The sequence below is a fragment of the Myotis davidii genome, unplaced genomic scaffold (assembly GCF_000327345.1).
Source record: "Myotis davidii unplaced genomic scaffold, ASM32734v1 scaffold964, whole genome shotgun sequence".
NCBI classification, from domain to species: domain Eukaryota; kingdom Metazoa; phylum Chordata; class Mammalia; order Chiroptera; family Vespertilionidae; genus Myotis; species Myotis davidii.
This window is the reverse complement of record NW_006298351.1, coordinates 489,767-499,820: the sequence shown is the minus strand read 5'-3', so window position 1 is coordinate 499,820 and position 10,054 is coordinate 489,767. Positions and strand designations below refer to the sequence as shown.

Below are 10,054 nucleotides of genomic sequence, written 5' to 3'. Positions count from 1 at the left end.
TTAGGCAACCCCTGTGAAAGGGTCATTCGACCCCCAAAGGGGTCGCGACCCACAGGTTGAGAACCACTGCACTAGAGCAAAGTTACTGTTGCTGTGGGGGATGGAGGGCAAGCAAAGTTGAGAGAAATAAGTAAAATCAGAGTGTCTAGGAAAAATTAAAGGGAAGATATCCTGAAACATCCAGGAAATTTCCACCAATGAAGCAAAGAAAAAAAATGCCTCTATTATTCTGTGAGCAACAAACCAAACTGAGTTGGGGTCGCAATTCGCTCATATGATTGCAAAGACAGACAGAAACACCCAGATTGGAGAGGGCTCCTCTGAGGGCTCCCAGATTGGAGAGGTTGTAGGTTGGGCTGAGGGCCCCCACACCCCCCAAAGCACGAATGTTGTGCACTGGGCCCCTAGTTTCTATATAATGTTGGTGAGTTTGTAAATTGTATCTGGCTTTTTTTGGAGGACAGTATGGCAGTAATCTACCAACATTCCAAACATCTGACTATTTCTTAGGTGTCTAATCCTACAGAAAACATTGTCATACTATGTGAAGGCAGGTACAAAGATGTTCTCGTTTAACATTTGGTTTGCTAAGGCTTCCAGTAGTTTCGCCTTACCTGCAGTCTCGCTTTCCACTGTTACAGTGATCCATGGTCAACTGCGGTCTGAAAATATTAAAGGAAAAATTCCAGAAATAAGCAATTCATAAGTTTGAAATTGTGTGCTACTCTGAGCAGTGTGAGGAAATGCTGTACTGTCTGCTCCGTCCAGCTCCACCCTACTTCGTCATCCCTTTGTCCAGCCTCTCCATGCTGTATGTGCTCCTGACCCATTAGTCCTTCTAGGTTATCAGATCCACTGTCCTGGTTTTATAGTGCTTGCGTTCAAGTGATCCTTATTTTACTGAAAGGTGCCTCCAAATTGCAAGGGTAGTGATGCTGCAATGCGGGTGTGCCACAGAGAAACCATAAAGCGCTTGTCATGTGTAGTCAAGAGGTCTCCGTCCTGGTCTAACACTAAGCACAGTGCCTATGGCATTCACCCACTTCATCTCATCAAGGAGGCATTTTATTATCTCATGTCATCCCAAGAAATACAGGATGTTCTAATAGAGTGAGAGAGACCACGTTTATAAATCTTTTATTGCAGTATGTTGGTATAATTGATCTATTTTATTATTAGTTGTTTTAAATTGATAAATTTTATCATAGGTATGTCTGTATAGGAAAAAAACATAGTATATGTAGGGTTCATACATTCATGATTTCAGGGGTCCTTGGATCATATGGGTAAGGGGGTACTGTATCTGGAAGAATTGCAGTGATCATTAAAGGAGCTAATGTTAAATGTATTCTGGCAGATTCACACTTAGGAATACAAAAGACTTCAAAAGACTAAAATAGATCTATGTAGACCAAAATGAACAGACCAAGATATAGCAGAGTACAAGAGCAAGCTGCCATCTGAAAGAATATGGTCGTGTGTATGTGGAACACATGCATAAACATAAAGTCATGAAAAGATGTGGAAAGATAGAAGCAAACTTTCAACAACGATTTCCATTGTGGGGAGAATTGATTATGGCATTAGGTGTGAGGATTTTAAAGGCAGTCTTTCATTTTTATTTGTAATTTAAAAATTGTATTATAAAATGTATTTTAAGAGGAGGGAATTTAAAATGATGGCATACAATAGAGACAACAAACCCATCTCAGAATCATAGAATCAACAGATTATTTCCACTGATCTTACTCTAGGGATAAGGATTATTATGAACTGACTTTCCCAATAACCCACAGCTCACTGATAGCAGGCTTGCAGCGGGAAGAGAGATCTCAGTTCATTCACAACCGTAGCCAATATGGCATTGCTTGCGAGCTGCAGGCACGGTTTCTAGACACTTTGCTGAGTCCCTGTGTTTTAAGTGCGGCCTCAGTTCTTCACTCTGCAGCCACACCATATACTTTCATTCTTCCCACAGAGGGTGAATGCTCTTTCCTGCCTCTTCAGTCTGAGCTTGACCATGTGATTTGCTTCGGCCAATGGGATGCTAGTGGTCCCAGGTGTTTGAAATGTGCTTGTTCAATGGGAATTGTCCTGTTGAGCTGCTGCCATCTCCAAGAATAGAGCCTCCCCCAGGTAGCTGCTGTCCCTTCACACTGGGCTCTAGAATAAACGCCAGGGGAGCAAAGTCACCCCAGATGACAACAGACATGCTGCATGGAGAAGAATCGCTTCAGCTGACCCACAGATCCTTAAGTTAAATGAAGAGTTATTCTTCTATGCCCCTGAGACTTTGTGACTTTTATATGTCCTTTATATTGATCAAGTTCAACCAGAGAAGCAGACTCCAGAGCACATATGCACACACACGCACATGTGTGCACACACACACATGCATATACATACAAATCTCTGTTACAGTATCTGACCTTGTAGAATTATGAGAGCTGGTTAAGCATCTCTCTAAGGTGTTTTCTCCACATCCATTGCTGGAGCCCAGAGGCCTGGAAGTCAGGAGGAGAAGATGAATATAAATTTGGGGATCTAGAGTTGCAGGTTCAACTTACAAGCATAAACTGGACCCCATGAGAATGGACTGAAACCCTTGTTATTTCTGAACTGCCTTTGGCCTTGGTGATGTAGGTATTCTGCAGAAGGAATTGGCATCAGTTGTCACCAACGTGAACATAGGCACCTGGCCCAAGAGTGGGAGGCGTTGAAGGAGGACTCAGGGGAAGGTCTGCTGCTTATGACATGGCGCCTGCTCCCTTTCTGCCCTCCGGAACAGCTGAGGGTCTCCCTTGTGCCATATCGCACCCAAAATCATACCAGAAAGGGGATTCTGGAAAGAGTAGTTCAGACTAGCCAACATGAAACATTAGAGCCATCATAGTCTCTGAGAGTCCCATTTAATAGGTAAGGAAAGAGCGTCCTCAGGGGTGTGGGACATGACTCATACTCACGGCTGATAATTGGTCAAAGGGAAGCTTGACTCAAACCTCCTGATCAAGCGCCACATGATTCCCATCCCACAAATTATGAGTGAATCTTTCATATCATTTTTTATCTGTGACAGTGTCTCATGAGTGAGAGAGGGGAAGGGTTGTTGAGGGGATGGGGGATTTAGGGGAAGGCCGACCTAGGGCTGCAGGAGAGCAGGCCTCAGGAGCAGCCAGAGGGCGGTGGGTTTTTATGGAATGAGAGATAAACAGAGAACACACCTCGGTCTCATCCCTGTGTTTCTCCATCGTGCATGATGATTTGAAGTCTGATAAACCTTGTGAGGGATGGGACAGGTGAAGGTGACGTGCAGCAGTGGGGGGTGCATTGCAGGAGGGATCGGTCCAGAGCAGCAGGAAAGACACCATGTGGTAGAGTTAACAATGAGATCATCAGTGTCGGCCTGTGCAGCCAGCAGGGCCCCCTGTGAGCATGGTGGCAGAGTCTGTGGTGCTTGCCTGAGAGCCAGCTGTATGGCCAGAGAAGAGCTGGAAGGGGGTAGGAGTCCAGGGCTAGGTCTCTAACCACCAAGTAGAGAGGGAGGGAGAAGGAGTGTGCACTTATGTCTCTAACATCCTGGGGCAGAGACGCACTGCAGGGTAGACATGCTGTAGTAGGGTGTGGGAGTCCTCACTGCTTTGGTTACCACTTTAACACCAACTAGCATGGTCCGCGGCATGGCACATAGTAGTCACTCAGAAAGTTCCTAGGAATGAATGACTGTATCAAAAGATTTGGTACAAAAGAGCTTCAGATTTGAAATTCCAGCTCCATTACTAATGGGTTATAAATCCTTGAGCAGTGTAGGTGATCCGTCTTGGCCTCCATCTCTTTATTTTGGCCTCTGTTTCTGTCTGTAATACAGTGTCACTCGACATCTAGGTAAACAGTGAAAATGCAAGTGGTAGAGGATGCATACAACATCTGGCTCATAGTGGACCAGGTTCCAGAAGGGTATTATTTTCCTACCTTTCTGGTTAGAATCGCAAGTCAAGGGCCTGAATATAATCAAAAGACACAGTTATCCAAGCTGAGGTATTACACAAGGGCTTGGGTGCATGAAAGCACCCCAGTGGAGGCGAAGGAAAATGCTGGGTAGGTGCTAAGTTGCCTTTGGAGCTCCTGAGGGTTAATGAAGGACTCACGTACATTCCCCACCCCCGCCCCCAGGTCAGGTGGCCCCAGAACTGGAGCAGGTTGGGAGCAGGCAGGTCTGTGCAGGTCCCATGCTCCAGAGCTGCCTGCCTCTGAGCCAGGGCCCGAGGGGAGGTGGCGGTGGCTGCGGCAGGCTGTGAGTGTAGGATGATGCAGTGGGGCTTGGAGCAGAGAGCAGCTAAGAGACTGCCTGGTGATTTACAGCCTTTAAATGGCTCTCCCCTTCTACAAAACTCTTAATTTAATAGACAAACATCTTGGGATAAGGGCTCACTAGAGACAGAACTGATGGGATAAATGCTGGAAGATTAAAGACCTGCAGAGGGGAGTACATAATTCTATTATGAAAATGAGAAAGAACTTTTTCTGCCAGGTAGCCTTCCCATCCCCTCCTCCCAATGGCAAACCGGAGACTGACAAGGGAGCCAGGATAGTGACTGTTGTAGGAGAACCAACTCAGTTGTCAGGCTAAGTTGCTGTATTGCTCATCGTCTCCTCACCTGGATATTTCGCAGGTGAGGAAACTGAGTCACAAGGAGTTGAGGTGTCTCTTCAAGGTCAGCTGTCAGCAGGGTTAGTCCTAAGATGTTGGTGTCTGTCCATTTATTCCACAGTAGGCAGTAAACTCTTCGCTCCATCTTGCACACTGCCATCTCCTCGGTAGCTAGCAGAGTCCACACACATAGTAGGCTCTTCATAAAAACTTGATAAAGAAATGAAGTATTTGTGGGGCTTTCAGGAACACCCCCTGGAAACCCATCCCTCTCCCCTGAGCAGGTGGCCTGAGGTTAGTGTGAGGGAGTTGACCGTTCTGGTCCTCATCTCTTCAGTGCCTGCTTTCCCATTTGAATTATCGCCCACTTGCAACCAGCCCGTTGTTTGTCTCAGAGTTATCTTTCCTCGTCCCAGTTACTTTCTATAAGCCAGGCATCAGACTCTGGCCTGTACATAGAGGTTGGAGAGCCAACAGAGAGGTGGGCTGGCTCAGGTAAGACCGTGGATCACCTAAGTTGACTATGAGTAGGATGGATGTGGAGTTGGAAGGTGATCCAAAGTCATGAATTTGATGTTGTCAAGTTAATTTTCAGTCTAAACATTAATAAGTATGTAGACTACAGACAAAATATATCAGAATTGGCAGGAATGATAGAACACACAAGATTAGGGGAACTGGAAACATTAAGTATGTAGAAAACCCAGATCAGGCTCTTTGGAGAGGAATCTGACCTAGCTACAACCCCCAGGGGTTCCTTTATTTGTGTTTAAGTAATGATACTTTGACTCTTGATCTGGCAGTAAGAGTGTAGGAAGGAACCCCTCTAAATTCACAAACAGACATTGGTGGACACTGGTCGCAGTGATATACCAAAGTTCAAGTTCCATGTACTTTGACTATGTGCATGATCTAGAACCATTTATGTAACCTATATAACGTTCCGTTTCCTGTTTTATACAATGAGCATGACCTTAGTATCCACTCAGTGGGTGGGGAGATTAATGAGATAGCAGAATGCTGGCCCGCCCTGATGCTCAGTGGGAGTTAGCTAATGTTATCACCTACCTGTGGCGAGGGGCTGCTTTATTTTTGGTCTCTTCTCCCTCATGCTCATCAAAGCAACCTCAGAAGGCCATCACTATTGGCTATCAGCCCAGAGCTATTTTAGGGAAAGTGCTTTTTGGACCCTCCTACTTTTAGAATGGGTAGTCTCATTTCAAATACTGCTACACCTTCCAGCATTTGACTTCCATTGAGAATTTAATTTGTCTTTACAACACTGCGTTCCCTATCATCAACATTTGTCTAGAAGATTCTCTTATTTTTCTTGTGTATTTTATTTTTTAGAAATCAGGTTATTTTGTTCATTGATAGGTGATAGGTATTCATTGACCACCTATTATGTGCTCAATGTGGTATCTTTTATATAACTTACAATGTCTTATCTTTGTACACTATAGTAATTTTGAAGATTAATAAAAATAATTCAGGTTATAATTATGTTATATGCAGACTTCATTCTTGATCTTAGTTTGTAACACGTTAGCTAACAGCAAGAGTACGAGGAAGATTTATTGATTAAAACCTTCCATGGTATGAAGTTTGGAGGAACAGCCAATAATAATAATCAGGATTCAACAAATGCTTGGTAAATGAGAACACAGGGTCAAATGTAAGTAGATAAATTTAAATATGGACCAATCTCAAGTATTCACTTGGGTTCAAATCCCCAACTCTATAAATATCGGCTGAGGGAGCTATTATTTAGAAGAAAGGTGGATTAAAAGTCTGAGGTTGTAGTTTTATTTAATTGTAGATGAGTCAGCAATACACTTTGACTGGAACCAAAAGCCTCAATGCTACTACAGGCCAACCTAAGAGTAATTTCATGCTTGGTGGAGGTAAGTGATAACTTTCTCTTACTTAACCTTGGTCCAACCATATCTGCAGTTCTGAGTTTAATCTCAGTTTAGGTTCAGTGATGATGAACCAGAGTGTGGCCACAAGTAGCAGAGGAAGAGGAAATCAGATACTCAGAATGACTGAAGGAACTTCAGATTCTTACCTGGAGAGGGGAAATTTTGGGAGAAGTAACTTGGTAGCAAACATCTGAACACTTGTGCAGGAAGATACTAAATGTTAGAATTGTGCAATAGATAGAAATTGCAGAAAGACTGGGGTCAGCTCAATATGAAAAATAATTTCCTAAAAATTAGCTTTCTGCTTCAGCAGTTATCTGCCTTTTCAGTCCACCAGTCATACAACCATCTGGTGTTACAGAGGGTCTTGGGGGTTATAGAGAATGTTGGAACAGAATTGTATGAAGTCCAAGACCATATCTTAGACATTTACATGCATGATACATCTATTTGTTAAATGGAGAATTAACAGCTAGCAAAATTGCTTCTTTGAGTAACTGATATGCTTAATTTCTAAAAAGGCAAATTTTCATTACCGTGGAGAGATGGATTTTGAATGGGTTAATTAAAATTTTTCAATTGGAGGAAGGACGGATAGAGAAAGGTAGTTCAGCAAAGTTGAGGATGTGAGCCATACCATGAAGTGTGAACAAAATAACACTGATTATACACTTACATAGAGCATTTCAGAATTTCTAAAATCACTTGGCCCCATGAGTTGTGATCTCAGCATCACCTACAAAAGTGATACAGGACGATGCTATCCTGTCACTGCCTCCTTTTAACTGATGAGGGAATTAACACTCAGCCTAATGCATGAATTGGCTATGGTGGTGTAAAATTGAATTTCAAAGACTAGATGTTTTTGTGTGTTTTTTCCTAAATCCTAAGTTTGAAAAAAACCAAAAACCACAAACAACTCTCAAGAGGCCCTTCCTCGGCTGCCAAAATGCCTTTCGTTGCCTCCTACCTGCTGGCCACCCTCGGGGCAATGCCTCCCCAGGCACCAAGGACATCAAGAAGATCCTGGACAGCGTGGGCATCGAGGTGGATGAGGGTCTGCGCAATAAGGTCATTGGTGAGCTGAACGGACAAAACGTCAACATCGAAGATGTCATTGTCCTGGGTATCGGCAAGCTGGCCGGTGTTCCCAGAGGGGCTGTGGTGGTCTCAGCTGCCCCAGGGTCTGCAGCCCCTGCAGCTGGTTCTGCTCCAGCTGCTGTAGAAGAGGAGAAGGAGGAGGAGGAGGAATCAGATGATAATTTGGGATTTGGCTTATTTGATTAAGTCTCTCATTTCCCGTTTCTCTACAAATATAACCCTTTTTACATAAAAACAAAACAAAACCCTTAAAAAAAAACAACTATCCCACCAATATGGGACTAAAGAAGGGAGAAATTCTTCTAATATGGCACAGCCTGGAAATAGAAGTAATTTCAAGACCTGTATTTTAGATAAAATAATAATGAGGGTATCATTCCAACCAAGAAAAGCTGAGAAACCATGAGGAGAAAAAAATGAAAGAACTTTGGTTAAAAAAAAAAAAAAAGCATTCCTATGGCAGTTGTGCAGGGTGGGGAGCACAGCCACGAGGGGGCTGAATTCTGGATGCTTGTCCTGGACTCGGTGCGGCCGGCCCACAGTGAGGCTGGAGGAAGGGGGACAGCATGGCGCTTCCTTTGGGAGCTAGGCATGGCTGCTTTGCTGTGGTGAACAGTTAGTTTTGGAAATTATACCCTGTGGAGGCAGGTGATTTATCTTTTTATAAATTGTGAGCACTGAATTGAAATTAAAGGGGAAAACCGCATCTGAAATGATGAGGAAGGAGTAACAAGGGAGTGCCTGCCGGGGGCCCATGTGACCAGAGTCCAGTGTCACCTGAGGAGTCCCACGTGCCGGCCAAGAGCTTTACAGGATGGTTTATGCCTGAGTCCCCCACCCCGCTCCCTAGCACCTTCCAGTCGGTTATTGTAGCACACGTCACAGTGTGTTATAATCACCCCGCTCTGCCTGCCTGCTCTACTTCAGCGGGGGAGCCAGCCCTGGGCCTCAGCCGGCTCTGGACACCTAACCATGGTGAAGACCAGCTCTGTGCTGCATTGTTGGCGCCTGAAGAAGTGAATTGTGAAAAATGAATTTCTGGCATTACAGGTGGAGACACTGCAGGCCAGAGAAGAGAGCTGCAGGGCTGAAGGAAATCAGGGGGGAAACGTATTCTGGTGCACTGTTTCCTGTTCAGTGGGGAGCCATGTTGACCTTGCTCTCCTGGAGCTTACCTTCCAGTGGAGCAGACAGACAGGAAGTCAGTAGGGCAGTTATAAGCCAGATGTAGGAAGTGCTGCAGGGAAAATTCAGGGCGGGGCAGGCTTCATAGGAGCCTGAAGCTTCAGGGCATTATTCCTGATGCCATACAGTCTGTCAGTGCCAAAGTCAAGGCTAGCTCCTCAGTCTGCTTAATGGCATGCAGTCATTCCTTATGCAGGGTGGGCAAAAGTAGGTTTACAGTTGTGAGTATGCAAAACACAGGGTTCATTCTTGTATTATTATTTATTAATTATTGTATTATTGTCCATACAAACAACTGTAAACCTGCCTGTATTTTTTTTTTAATAACTTTTAAAAGTTCTCTTTGCCAAGGAGGTCACGGTTTGATTCCCGGTCAGGGCACATGCCCGAGTTGTGGGTTCGATCCCCAGTAGGGGGCGTGCAGGAGGCAGTCAGTCAGTGATTCTCTTTCATCACTGATGTTTCTATTTATCTCTCTCTGAAATCAATAAAAATTTATTTTTAAAAAATTCTCTTTGCTCTAAACTAGGGATTTTTAAGAATTCTGTGGCCCATAGATACCTCTGAGAACCTGATAAACGATATGAATTATCTTTCAAATGCACATATATACCCAACATGTAAACTTGGACATAATTTGTAGGGCCAATCATAGACATCTAGGTTTTGAATTTCTGTTATGAGCTCTTTTTAAGTGACTTCATCGACTTCTAGCTCTCCCTTCTTTTGGATCATTCCTAACCTGGATCTCCAGCTCAGCCATCTCTTTTGTAATGCTGATGCCTGGGCAGCTGTCTACCGAACAGCTCCCTAAAATTCCACCAGGCTGTACTACAATTAGGATGCAGCAAAAGCCACACTTGGTAAACAGTTATGTGTGCTGAGGTTGGAGGTGACAGTGGCATTGAGGGCCTAGGAGAGCAGATTTATGCTGATAGAAATCCTGGTGCACAGGTGGAGATGGCTAACAGGCAGTCATAAAATATGTGCCTGGTGCTCAGGAAAAAGCTAAGAAGAAAATGTCAGGCTAGGAATTGTTAGACTGCGAGTGGTAGGTTAAGCCCGGAATTGAGTGTTATCATCACAGGGGAGAGAGAAGTCTAGGGGAAGAAAAACAGAGGAAAGAGAAGTCTAGGGGAAGAAAAACAGAGGAAGAGGAAGGAAAGAGAAGGAAAAGAGGAAAGAGGAGGGAAAAGTA

General features: G+C 44.2%; 1 pseudogene; it reads left to right on the top strand.

The window, feature by feature from the left end:
- Positions 1 to 7,519: 7,519 nt before the first annotated feature.
- Positions 7,520 to 7,857, top strand: LOC102771012 (annotated as a pseudogene).
- Positions 7,858 to 10,054: the final 2,197 nt, after the last annotated feature.